The 13,575-nt window shown below is 43.2% G+C and overlaps 1 protein-coding gene and 1 long non-coding RNA gene across 5 annotated transcripts in view; one reads left to right on the top strand and one right to left on the bottom strand.

Moving 5' to 3' along the window:
• HIPK1 (homeodomain interacting protein kinase 1) overlaps nt 1–6,523 on the bottom strand; it is a 51,675-nt gene extending 45,152 nt beyond the window's left edge. For 2 of the 4 annotated variants that reach the window (XM_019659186.1, XM_019659187.1), the window contains exon 1: nt 6,384–6,466. The gene's annotated coding sequence lies outside the window, so the exon portion shown is untranslated. Of the gene's footprint in view, nt 1–6,383 lie in introns of all 4 variants that reach the window. The other 2 variants (XM_019659188.1, XM_019659189.1) reach the window with 2 other exon arrangements.
• Nucleotides 6,524–6,779: 256 nt separating this feature from the next.
• Nucleotides 6,780–7,768, top strand: LOC109391538 (uncharacterized). The gene is made up of 2 exons (XR_002125859.1): nt 6,780–6,948; nt 7,119–7,768. It is a non-coding gene; the product is annotated as an uncharacterized LOC109391538 (long non-coding RNA).
• The last annotated feature ends 5,807 nt before the right edge of the window (nt 7,769–13,575 follow it).

The raw sequence follows: 13,575 nt of genomic DNA, 5'->3' as shown, positions 1-13,575 counted from the left end.
AGCACATGTATCAGGGTGCAGCAGACAGTATCCACACAGGAAGCACTCATATCAGGGTGCATCAGGTAGGGGCCCTACAGCAAGCACACGTATCAGGGTGCATCAGGCAGGACCCCTACAGCAAGCACACATATCAGTGTCAGGCTTTTTTCAGTACAGTATGTAAGCTCAGTGTTAATACCTGTAAGATGCGATCTGCTGTTACTCAGAAAAACGTGGTGCCTAGTAAGACAACAGAGGACAGAACTACAGGTATTCAGTAAGGCTACAGAAACGTTTTGCCGATTCAGCTGTTTGGATTTTAATGGTTGTAGTAAATGTGTGAGGCAACTCTGGGGTACTTGCTATGAAGAATTCTATTGCTTACTGAAAAACAAATTTGTTAACATTGGATGAGTATTCCAACAGTCTGACTAATGTTTGAAATTATTTTTTCTAAGAACTTTTCTATAATCTTCCAAAAGCAATGATGTTTGTAGTTACTATAAATCAAGCTTCGGAAGTCCAAAATATAAAGACTGCCTTCCTTTTAGAAAAAAAGAAAAAGAAAAATTCTGGCCATGAGGGCACAGTGCAATTCACTTAAGTATTGATATAGTTTATATATAGTCAGTCTCCTTTTCTCTTCTGCAAAAGGTACTAAGTAAACCAGGTTTTCTAAATAGCAGTTCTTAAAACTTCAGACTTACATAATTGGTAGAATTTTATTTAAAGGCCTTAGGTATAAATTTTTTAATGAGTGTTTTAACTTAAAACACATTGGGAATAGCTGCTACAGTGTAGTCTGTGTGTGATTTTTACAGTTGACATGTGCAGTCTGATTGCTGATTCATTCATGTTGGATTTTTTCCTGTGCCCATGATGAGTTTGTGAACCACGAAGAAAATGACATTAGAAGATGCCCAAACAAGTGAGATAATAACTATAGTGGTTGCTGATGTTGAGATTATTGTTAAACTAATAATTTGGATGGCAGTATTTAGCTCTTTGTTGTAAACTCTCATAGCAAAATTTCTTAAGTTCAATTTATAGAATTACACTGCAGCTAATTTTTAATAAAAAAATATAAAACCTAAATTGCAGATTTAAAAGGTGCTTTACAACCAGTGTCTCTGTAAATAACTTTACTTAGCACCTTTTTGTCACTTAGAATAGTATGGAAGTAATACCAAGTTCTGGTGTTTGCTTCTTAGTATTGAACTGAATTTACAGTTCTGTCCTAGACATTCTGCACTAAAGCAGACGAATCCATTCTTGTGTCTTTTAGTTAATGTGCTCTGCACCACTGGTGAGTGCTCCTAAGTTTCCTTACCTGCTTGCTGCTATAGAAGGTTACTCTACATCCTGATGGCTATTGCCTAGGATACAAAAAAGAAAAGCTACATCTGTATGCAACACTAACCCTTTGACTGCTAATGTATGTTTCTGCTTGCTGTGCATGGTTATGGCTGCTGTTTTGTGCTAATAGAGCATGTTTGGTTTCTTGTAAATAAGTTAATAAATAAATAAATAAATAAAATGCACATCTGTCTCCCCCTTAAAACCCTCAGATAAAGTCCTAAATCTCTAATTTGGATCTCCAGGCCTTATATATAAGATTTGGACCCTGATTAGTTTTGCAGCCTCGTTCCATCCACTCTTCCCCAGACACTCTGTCTCCCTGGTACTAAATCTCTCTGCTCCTAGAGTAGGCCTTGCTTTCTCCTGCCCCAGTTACTTTGCACATCATGTTCCCTCTCTTGGCCTCTTCTTTTTCTGTTTATCCTTTTAGTCTCCATTTACAGCTCACCTTTTCAGGGTGGCACAGGCTGTTGGTTTGATCAGCATCTGCGCTCCTTCGTCCCAGGCACATACATAGCTAGATGTTTACCAGTACCTCTCTCCAACAGAAAGCAATGTGTGGGTGAGCCTTTCATGTTCCTTTCCCTTTCCGCCAGCAGGAACCCATGGAGACCCAGCTTCCACCATGAGACAGCACCCAAGGGATGGCAGAGCAACACGGCAGAAAGAACATGGGTCCCTGAATGATCACATAGAGCCGAGCCGCCTGCCCACCAGGAAAGCTCACTTCAGCCTGGAACATTTACTCCAGGCTCTTATGTGAGAGAAAAACTACTTTCCTTCAGCTAGCATGCTGTTTAGTCAGCCTTAAGCTCACAAATATACTCAGGAAAGCCTCCCCCAGGTTGCTTCATACTAGGTTAGGTTTGCTGGTAAAGGCTCCCACAGCTTCCTCTACTACTACTTAGCACTTGTCACACTTGTACTTATTTTTCATTTATTCACTTAACAAGCATGTATTGAACATCTAGTATGTCTGCCCGGCACTGTGCTAGCCAATAGGGATAACAGATGGATAAGATTCCAGATGGATAAGAGTCATTATCTCCTGGAGTTTTTCTACTGGGGTCACACACACACACACACACACACACACACACACACACACACACACACACACACGAAAATAGCTAGTGATAGTGCTATAATAAAAACAAAACACAGTGATATGATAAAGATGGTGAAAGGAGAGCTAATCCAGATTTGGTGGTCAGGGAAGGCCTGTAAGGTGGTGGCACTTAAGCTAAGACCAAACTGACAAGAAGGAGCCATTCCAGTGAAAAAGGAAAGTTAGTGCCAAGATACATTCTTGGCCTATTTGAAGAAGAAACTAGGATGGATAGAGTGGAACAAGGGAGAAAACAGTAAAAGCAGGACCCAAAGAAACAGACAAAGGCCAGATCACATACTGACCTGTGAGCCGCTCTGGATTTTATTCTATTTGTAATTATTTATTTAAAAGTTAACTTCTCTTCTAACCTGCAAGTGCCAGGAGAGCAAGTCTCAATAGCAGAGTAGGTGTCCCTTTTTTATCGCCAGCATCTATCACAATGGCTGACATATAGTAGATGTCAAATGTCTGCTATAATGAATGACTATAAAGAGATTACATTACTTCTCCATATGTAAACATAAGGGGTCCTCAAGAAGTCATTCTGACTAAATCAGAGAAATACATAATGATACAGAAATTATAGTCTCTTGTCTACAAGATATTATATATTAGTTTTTTAAGTATAGATACACAAAGAAAAAATAAGCTTGAAACCCTAAGGACATCATTTGAATCAAAGCCCTCCCCGCTCTCCTGTAGTACTTCTTCATATGGAACCATGTGAAACAAGCCAGTTCCCCAACTAGTATACAAAAATAGAGTATGAAATAGGTGGTTAGCTGACATTGGAGTAACTCTACAATTCTGTCCATTTAAGCCAATTTTGTAATATTTTGGTAAACTGGTTGAGGGATACAACCTATCCTTCTAAGCAGGATACTATTTCCTAAATTTCAATAGCATTCTGGGAATTTCCCAGCCTGCTTTGCCACTGATCTCCCCTCCCTGCCCCATGACTGGCTCCACTGCCTCCAGTTAGCGTCCACTTCCACTCCCACCTCAGCCATGATTTATTTAGAATGACAAATCTTTAATAACAGAAAAGAAAGTAGGTGCTTTTTGTGCTTGGTAAAAGGTACTATTTTAGTATGTGCAAAGGACAGTTTACAGGTCTATAAAGTTTAGAATAAAGAAAACTAGATCTTGAGGAATTTCTAGCTAAGCACAGATCAGTATGAAACAGACACTGAAAGAGGACCCTGTTTAGATCAGCCTGCAAAGGCCTAAGGAAAATAGGACTTAAGAAAGGTAACAACAGATTGGCAGATCGGAGTTGGAAGAAGCTCTTTCAGATGAATGAGATAACTTTTGTCAGTATGCCAGGGGATGTGGAAAAATGAAAAACTGTTTAGAATAAGAAGGAAAAAAAATGTATTTGATTGGAGAAGACACTAGCAAAAAAGCACAGGGATTCTTACAGCTAAAACAGACCTTATAATACTCTTTCTAAAACTCACTAATTCCAAGATGAGAAAAAGGAGACCTAAGAAATCCAAACAAGCTTTACACAGAGTTAATGAGTAGAAATGCTGGCAAAGAATCCGGGTCTTCTGATCCTTTTTCATTAGGCCCTCTGAGAAAACACTGTACCAGGTGCCCTTAAAGAATCCAAAAGAAACACACATAAGTTTTCTTGTCTTCCAAGAGCTTACAATGTTGCTGAGGTGATATGAAACACAAAAAAGAAAAAGAAAATATAAAAACAGGATGTAACATTTTTTTTAAATGCCAAATTATGCTCTATAAAAATACATAATGCACTGAGGGAGCTAGAGGATTAGGAACAAAAAAACAAAAAAGGAACCGAAAAGCAAACTAGTGATTGTTGAAGTGGTACTTGAAGGAAAAATGATTTTGATGACTTGTGTTCAGAATGGCATGAAACATACGACACTGGGGAGACGTTAATAACTGTAACTTAAAAAGAAACTTTAAAAAATATGGATGTTTTCTATAGTTATGAAAATGAAAACAGATCATGACACTGAAAATAGAGGGGAAGATCCGGAAGTTCATGTTTGCAAAATTAATTCAAATTACAAAAGGATTGGTTACAATATATAACTAACAACAAGTTGCACAAGTTCCAAGCGTCAGAAGTTTACAAGGCAAGCTTGGCTCACTGGTTTCTACCAACCCAACCACTGACTAAGCTGTACTTATGAAAACAAAACCACAGAATGAAAGAATTCTATTTTCCTGAGAATTGTGAATTTTGATATTACTTCTTTCACTCTTAGAAGGGAGCTCTGGTTTGGTTTTAAATCTCAAGTTATCAATCAACTTGCTCTACATCTATAAATCTACAATGTCCAAAGTTAGGATAAACTCATCAGGAAAATGTCACCAGCAAAAGTCCTACTTGCCAACCAGAGCCAGTGTATCTACGAGATCTCATTCACCATTTTACTCGCCAGATGCTTTGCTGGCTTGGCTGCCTCCAGTTCCAACCACAAGCACTTTTACCAAAATATCCTTCAAGCCAGGAACAGTATCTTAAAGTCAGTGATATCCTTCATCATACCAGTATTATAATGCAGAACCCTAAGATAATTACATGTAAAGATTCACAATCACCAGCTACATAACAACTATTAGGTAAAATGACTTGTTTGATTTTTAAATGTATTACAGAAAGCGTTCGGCCTATATATGAAAAAAAGCTGGTAATGATTTGCATTGTCTGTAACGTTTTTTAAAAAAAATGACTACAGACCAGGAATCAAAAATAGCTTGACACAAACAAGAGCAAAATTGTAGGTTCTGCTGAGGGCATCAGCCACTTAATTTAACCCCACTTCATCAGGGACAGGAAGCCACGCTGCTGTTTTCATCAGAGTTACTAGGAAACAAGATAAAGGGCAGATTGGGCAGAACAAATGTATAGTTGAAATGAATATTTTGATACAATTACTTAAAATGCTCAACGTGTCACTAATAACAAGCATCTATGGATGCCTCAAAATGAGTCTACGGTTTAAGCGGAGGAAACGCATATCAGAGCTTGGGCTTGTTTTTTCCCCTTCTCTAGCCCCTCCTCCCTTCCCCCACCTAAACAGGAAAGAAAGCGCGCCCAGCATAAACACAGGCCAGCACTCCCGGATTGTCACCACAACAAACTGAAGGTTAGACCAGCGCTCCCGGCGACCGAACCCCGGGTCTTGGTTGCTAGGCACAAAAAGGGCCTCTTTCCCACAGACCTGTGAACAGTGTGGGCCTTCCCTAAGAGTTTTGGTTGTTTCCTCACCTTTAAAAAAAAAAACAAAAAAAACCCGAAAGCTTTGGGAAAATGACAACAGGCAGCAAAAGTTTCCGTCCGAGCCAAACCTCTAGATCTGACTCGCACAGACATACATTCAGTGGGCTGGTCCCACGTCGTCTCCCCCATCATTACAAATGACAAACCTAACGATTAAAGAACATCAGCGGAGACGATAGGAAAGCTTCCACACCCACCCTGCCGCCTCCGTCCTTTCCAGACACCGCTTCCTGGTCCCAAACAGCACAAAATAACCCACAACCATGGTGATCAGCAGAGAGCTGTGAAATACACACGCACAAACCACACACTGGGAACCTGCCACGACAGCCACGGGAAAAAAAACCGGCCCAGCGAGGAGACGCGAGGCGGCCCCCTGTCATTTGAGGACAACAACATGCCCAGGAGACAAGTGGCAGGAGGCAGGGGGTGTTGCCCCCAAAACAAGCACGGCGCCTCCTCACTTTCCTGGGAACGCAATCCCCTCCCCTCCGCGACCGAGAGCGGCCGGGCCGCAGGACACGGCGCCGGTCCCGGGTGGGGGCCCGCCGAGAGAGGCGTCCCCCGCAGGCCGGGCTTCCCATAGCCAGCGGCCGGCCCGGTCCCGCCTCCGGGAGCGGATAGAAGGTCGCTCCCGCCCTAGGACCCTTCTCGCCCGGGCCGACTCACCGCCGGTGTGTCTGGTTCTCAGCCGTGAGCTGGGGCTGCCTTGAGGAGGCGGCGGAGACGAGATCCGGGGCCCCGCCGCCGGGTCATCATACCCCCCGCGCGAGCCGGCCCGGGCCCCGGCCCCCGCCCCCCGGAGCCGTCCCCGCGCCCGTCCCGCGGGGGGAGCCCCCTCAGCCCCCCGCCCGCTCCGCCGCCCTGCCCCTGGCCGCCGCCTCAGCCCAGCGCGCCCCCGCCTTGGCCTCCCGCTGCCGTCCGGGGCCACCGCCGGGCCCCTCACTCCGCAGCCGCTGTTGTCGCCAGACCAGACGAGCTGAGAGCCGAGCGGCCGGCCCCGCCCCGCGGGAACTATTCACCCGCCCCGCGCCATGATACCTACTGAGGCGGAAGTGCCGAAGAGCTGGCGGATTAGAGCGGGCGGATTAGGGCGGGCGGATTAGGACGACCGCACAGTGCTGAGTGGGACGGCTTCGGGCGCGACTCCGTGGGGGCCTCCGTGGGGAGCCAGCGTGGATCGAGGCCGATCCCCACGGCCGACCCCGCGGTGATTTAAAGGAGACTGGTGGCGGTAAGGGGTCCCGCTGTAAAATGTCAGCCCAACCAGTGTGACATCACCACGGTCTAGTGTGACACCCCCCAAAATTGGGCTGCGCGCGGAGGGGCACTGCCTACCCGGGAAGCTCCCCTGCTGGTGAGGAATTACCTCAGTTTAGGCTTTACTGTTTCGTTGCCATCTAGAGATGTTCCAGCAGAGTGACACCCATGTACACGGGTACACCAAGAGCCACTTAGGGGGCTCTCCCTTTGCGCCTTGGGAACCTGTGTTTGCATTAAGAGGTGAGAAAAAGAGCTGTGCTCTGAACCCAGTCCCTCGAAACTTGCAGCGAGCAAATGCTACCATAATTTTCTTGAAGAAGAAAATTATTTCCGGGAGATAGTAAGGCTGGGCAGTCAGGAAACGAATGCGTTGAGCACACAACGTCCTGAAGAAATAGACACTATGTGAAAACTACGAGTAGGTTACCCCAGTAGAAAGACAGATGCCATCTCCCAAGGTCAAGAGATTCTATAGGACTTCACATATACCTCCTGCTGCGTAAAATGTTCTGATTCCTAAAGTGGGGGACATTTTTAGGGAGACGATAGTATAGTTTATTTTTTTTCCATCCCACAACTGCTGGAGGCTGCAATGACCTGAGCCCTAAAAGTGACTGTCCAGCACCGTGGGTACTTGCATATGTACTCTTTGAGGAGGGGGGCAGATATGGCTAAGTCAAGCTGTCTTTGTCAGATCTTATTCATACATACGCGTACTCGATCTCTTTGGATCCCTATCTGCTCCCCCCCCAAGACACACACACACACACACACACACACACACACACACACACACACAAAGAAAATTTTTGTGAAGATGTGCTCAAGTGGCTATGTTACCTTTGGGTTTCTCTCCTGGCTTAACAACACTGGGAGCAGTTCTATTTTATTGGGAACAGGAAAGCATTTCCCCAGGGGATCAGGGTTAGCCAAACAGTTTTGTTTGCTCATTTCCACAGAAACTTTGAGAACATAAAGTCCTACGTTGGGCTGACCTGGGAAACATCAAGACACAGAAAGTGGGTGAGCGTGCCTGTGTGGGGAGCCAGGCAGAGCTTAAGCTCTGCCATAGAACAGATACTGCTCAAAAAGCAGGCTGCAAACCCAACTCCATGACATGCTTCTAAGCTCCTCTCACCCCAAATTATGCCACTTTCCTCTTTTCCAAACACATCTCAAAATACACCTTTAGGGAACCTTTCCTCATTGACTACCCCCACCCCCACTTTATTCAAATTGTTCTGTTCTGCACCATCTGATTACTTATTTATACTTGTTGCTCTCTATTTTCATTGTTCTTAGATCATTTCCTCAGTCTGTTCCATTACATGGAGACCATCTTAAAATCTAGTACTTTCCCCTCTCTAATATCATTCATTCATCCATCCATCCAACAAACTGCTTGTGTGTCTGCTCTACGCCAGGCACTGTCCTGAACTCTGGATCAGATGCAAGATGAGTAAGGCATAGTCTTTCCTTCAAAGAGCTTACAGTCTAATGGGGGAAAAAAATGCATGGAGACATGTAAGACTTGAATGACAAAGTCAGAGAACACCATCGGAGAAGGTGTGGTCAAAGGAATTTCAAAGTTTAATGTAGCTGGAGTTCATTTGCCCATTTAGCAAATACCTATTGAGTACCTCCTGTGTGACAGGCACTATATGAGAAATTACAGACACAAAGAAGAGAAGGCATAGTCCATGGCCTGGAGGAACTTACAGTTCAGCAGAGACGTGGCAGAATATGGAATTAGTAAGGTAGGTTGAGTCAGATGTTGAAAGGCAATGAAGAGCTGTCAGAGGTGTAATCAGACAGGTCATATGAAGGAAACGGTGCTTTAAAGAGAGAACTGGTGGCCGTGAGGAGACTGGCTGGCTGGCTGGAGCGGGTGAAGACTAGAGAAAGAGCCTGATTAGAAAACTCTGATGAGGGTTTGGTCAAGCAGGGAACATGGAGAGAAGGGGAATGATGTGTGAACAGTTTCCTCCCAGACAAAGGGCAATTGGAGAGGGAGATGGAGATGTTGCCAGTTGGAAGCATTGAAGTCTCATCTAAGGTATGACATCCCCCTAGGACCTAGAGCCTTTATTCAGTGTCACAGGCAAGAAGTCACTTGCTCAGGAGCTGCAGTGCTTATGGCCAAGTAAGAGAAGCTGACCAAAGGCAGTGTCTTCAGAGAAGCTGAGTCGAAAAGCTAGGAAAACTATCCAGACAAGTAGTGACTCCAGGGGGCCAGGAAGAAAAAGAGAATTCAAGTAGAAGCCAACAGTTGTAAAACTGGGAAAACCAGACAAGAGTGAAGGCCTGAAGTAATGGATAGGAGGCAGAACATGACAAAATCCTTTGAGCCAACAGAATAGTGAAGCCATGAGTCCTGGAGCTCCCATGGCCATCTTGTGACCATAAATGTGACAGCAAACAAAGATGAAGACAGTCAATGAGCTGAGGACAGCAGAGGAGATGGGTGGAAAGAATGTGTCCTTGATGACATAGTGGAGCTTCTAAATGAGCCTGGAACCATCCACTTCTGGACTTCTTTGTAAGTAAGTAAATGTCCTTATGATTTAAGAACATTGTTAGACAAGTTTTCTATTATTTTGCAGCCCAAATCAAGTTTGCAGGAATTAAAGATAACGGGCAAGAGACTTTACTTCTAATTTTCCTGATTTTCAAGGGTCAACCCAGAGACTATTCTGTGGGAAGAGCAAATGCCTTGAATACTCACACAACCCATGTTTGCTCCTCCTCAGACCTTCCCCCCGTAATCATTTCTCTTTTCTCCCTTTTCTACACATAACTGTCTTACTCGCTGTCATGTTCTTCATATACCAACCCTTGATCAGCAAAACCAAGGGATAGTGCTTTTCTCTTCCTTTCTCTGGATCATCCTCATTTCTCATTATCATCATGCCTCCGCCAATACGTAGCTTCTCACCTTTTCTTTGACCAAGTGTTACCGAACTTTCAGCGCCTGTGTGCCATGTAATCTTTCTTGATCATTGAGTCCACGCAAAATCCAAAGCCTAAACAAATGCGCTGGAAAGGCACGTGAATCAGGACAGGAACTTGAAATTTCATAATTGAATATTATTTGTGCTAAGTCATTTAGCACTTCCTACAAACTCAGGAATCAAAAAGGCCTGAAGGCAGTATCCCTTTGTCTAGCACAATTCCCGACATGCTGTTGGTACTAATAACTGTTTTGCTGAGTAAATTACTGAGTGTTGATTCACAGGGCTCAAAGCATCAGAATTCAGTTAACTATAGAATAGAGTTTAAGAAATCTCAAAATAACAATCTTCATCTTTGGCTGTGAATTTAACTTAATTATTTTGATATTACTTATGGAAACTCAATTTTATAAAATCTGTAAGCTGTCACCAAGTGGTTACCAAGTGGTTCTCCCGTTGGGGGTGGGGTAGCAGGAGGTGCCCTATCAAAATCCACAAGGGTAAATTGTCTGATGTGAAATAGGCATCTGCCTGACCCACCTCAGTGCTCCCAGGATGCCCATTCTAGAAGGAAAACGTGGGCTTTGGAGCCCAATGTCAGTAGGAATCCTGACTGTTTAGATCCTAGGGTGTGATAGTGGACATGCTCATGAGACCACTTTCCTCTTAACTTAAAATGGAGATGATAATGCTTTTTCCTTACCTCCCTTGTTCCATCCATCAGAAAATTTCTTTAATGTTACTTCCAAAAAAATCCTGACTCCACTACTATTCATCTCCACTGATACTGTCTGCGAAATCAGAAAGTCTATGAATTGAAAAACAAAACAATAATACAGATTTTCACTTTTGATTAAAAAGGAGTGCAGGTTTTAATTATGTCTGTATTGACTAGGAGCCTTGCAGAGAGAAGAAGCACTCTCATGAACCAAAAATTACCTTGTTGGGGGTGGCTTGTTAGCTCAGTTTGTTAGAGTGCAGTGTTCACAACACCATGGTTGCCAGCTCGATCCCCACACCCTCCACAGCTAGATTGAAACAACTACTTGACTTGGAGCTGATGGGTCCTGGAAAAACACACTGTTCCCCAATTAAAAAGAAAAAATTACCTAATTCATTCTGGTGCTCTTAAGCACAAAGGCTCAATTCAAACTGAATTCAGCTATGCTCTGTTCTCCATTATATTGTATAGAATTGTCTTTACAGATGCAGATAGTCAAAGATCTGGACTAATGTTATTCTCTCTAAAAGTTAGTGGTTAAAATTTTATAATAATTTAAATAATCGAAAAAGTAAGTATTCTCTGATAAATGTAATGTTTTTACTGACGAGTCCTAGTCTCTTAGGAAATGCAACCTCTAACCCCAAGGCTTGTGTTGACTCCAAAGCAAGTAAACCATGTTTTGTTTTTTTTCCCTAAGTACATAGTTCTAAAACATGTCCATTACAGGAAATAGTGTTATTCATAAAATATTCCACTTATTTACTTTTATTGTAAATAAACTCACTCAGTGTTTTTCTTTTTCCTTTCTTCATTCCCCCAAATATGTGCATCTGTATGATATCTGTGGGTATGTATATGGTTATAGATACACTTTTCCTTTGTGAAAACTTTGGTGGAGGAAAAGTGTCTTTGTCCCTGTAGCTGCTTGTGCCAAAGCGGTAACTCTAGCAGATTCATATTTAATACCACGCAAAGGCCCTTTCTTCCAAACACCCAGTCCAGCTCACCAGTATATCTCACTGCTGCAAAAGTTTCCTAACCGGTCTTCCTGCATTCAATTCATTCTTGCCCCATTCTCCATCTGTTGCATATATATATATATATATATATATATATATATATATATATATATATATATAAAATCAGCTCATATCACTCCCCCACGCTAAAGCACTCCAATACATCCCCATTACCCTCAGATAAAACCCAAACTTCTTGTCCTACTTCTACTTCGCTCTCTGAGCTCATCTCTTCTCCCCCTTGGCCACATGTTCTTCGTGAAGCTTATGGCCATCACATGGTCTTTGTGCTGATGCCACCACCTTGAGGTCTTCACCTGACCGGCTCCTTTTCATCCCTCAGGTCTCATCTTAAGTGTCAATCCCACAGACACCTTCCTTGACCCAGATCTGAACTTCTCCTCACCTCCATTAGCCAGTTTTATTTTCTTCTTAGCACTTATCACTATCTGGTATGTATTTACATGTATACTGACTGTCTGTCTCCTTTGGAAGTTGCTGGTGGGCAGGCCATTTTCTGACCTGTTCACTATTTTATGATTATAAGGGCAATCAGAATCATTCTGTACCGATGTAGGTAGGATGTTCTGGGGAAGAGAATGAAGCACCATGAACCCAAAACAAAATAGCTTGTTGCAGTGGTGGTTAGGAAAGGTGAGAGGTGGGAGGCAGGTCACAGTCTGACAGCTACTCACTAATGGTAGCATCAAATATATACATGTGGATCCTTGGACAGAATTTCTCCTGCTTAAGAACCACCTGAAGAGTGCAGAGAGCTGTCTCCCTGGGTGTAGACTTCAGGTACAGAACCCAGGTCCAAATCCCTTTTCTTGAACAAGCAGACTCACTTATGTCCTATTTCCTACCACAAAGGGAAGGCTGGGTCAGAAGTGAGAGATGGTCCCCCAAAGCCAGCCAGGCAGATTTTCTTCTCTAAAGGGACTAAAATCACCGTCAGTCTTCTTGTGGAAAGTAGTTTTTCCCACAGATCTTGAAACAACTAATTGATCTCTAGGGACCTTCCTTTCTCCCAGTACCTTCAAGCCTAATGCAAGATTTTCATAGATCTATGGGGGTTATCCTGAGATTCTAAAAATAAGTTGGCTACTTAGATATATGCCATGCAGCATTTTTATATCAGAGTACTGAGAAACCAAACAAATAAGGCAATTGCCAATCTCTTATGAGAAGCCAAAGTTACTTTAGGAGAAGGGTATGGAATTTTCCCGTTAGTAAAACACAAACATGCCACCAACTAAATTTGTGAAAGCCCCTCTTCTCCTACTCCCTCACCTGACTTCATATGGATCCCACTTCAAGGAATATGCGTGACAGCACATGCCAAGGGTGGACAGGTGCCCCTGTTGCTAGAAGATAAAGCCAATCTGGGGCCCCCTGTACTGAAGACCGCCTTATCTCTCCCTGCCACCTTTGGGTAGCAGAAGTGACAGCTAGAGGTGCCTAGAGGAAGTCAGGCTAAGCCTTGCCCACACAGCTTAGTAAATGTTTATTACCCCACAAGATGATTTTCCATGTGTTTACACGTACCATTCTAATAACATCATTTAAACATAATGAGTCTTCAAGTTATTTTAATGCTATCCTATTCTGCAGGAAGGATGGTAAGAAAACCTTTTTGGAGGGCAAATTGGACACAATTTGCACCAAGAACTTAAAACTGTAATCCCATGTCCAGTAATTTTCTCCACGGAAATAAACCAAAGTGCCACAATATATGCACAAGGATGTTCATTGTAATATGTTGTGAAAAAAGGGCACAGAAAATGCTGAATATGGAAATGTTGAAATATACCCATATGAGAGGGTATATGATATTCAATATTATACTATAAAAAATGACATTTTGGGATGGCCGAGTGGCACATTGGTTAAGAGCTGGCTTG

This window comes from Hipposideros armiger, unplaced genomic scaffold, assembly GCF_001890085.2.
Source record: "Hipposideros armiger isolate ML-2016 unplaced genomic scaffold, ASM189008v1 scaffold_297, whole genome shotgun sequence".
Classification (NCBI taxonomy): Eukaryota; Metazoa; Chordata; class Mammalia; order Chiroptera; family Hipposideridae; genus Hipposideros; species Hipposideros armiger.
This window is presented reverse-complemented; position numbering and strand designations above follow the sequence as displayed.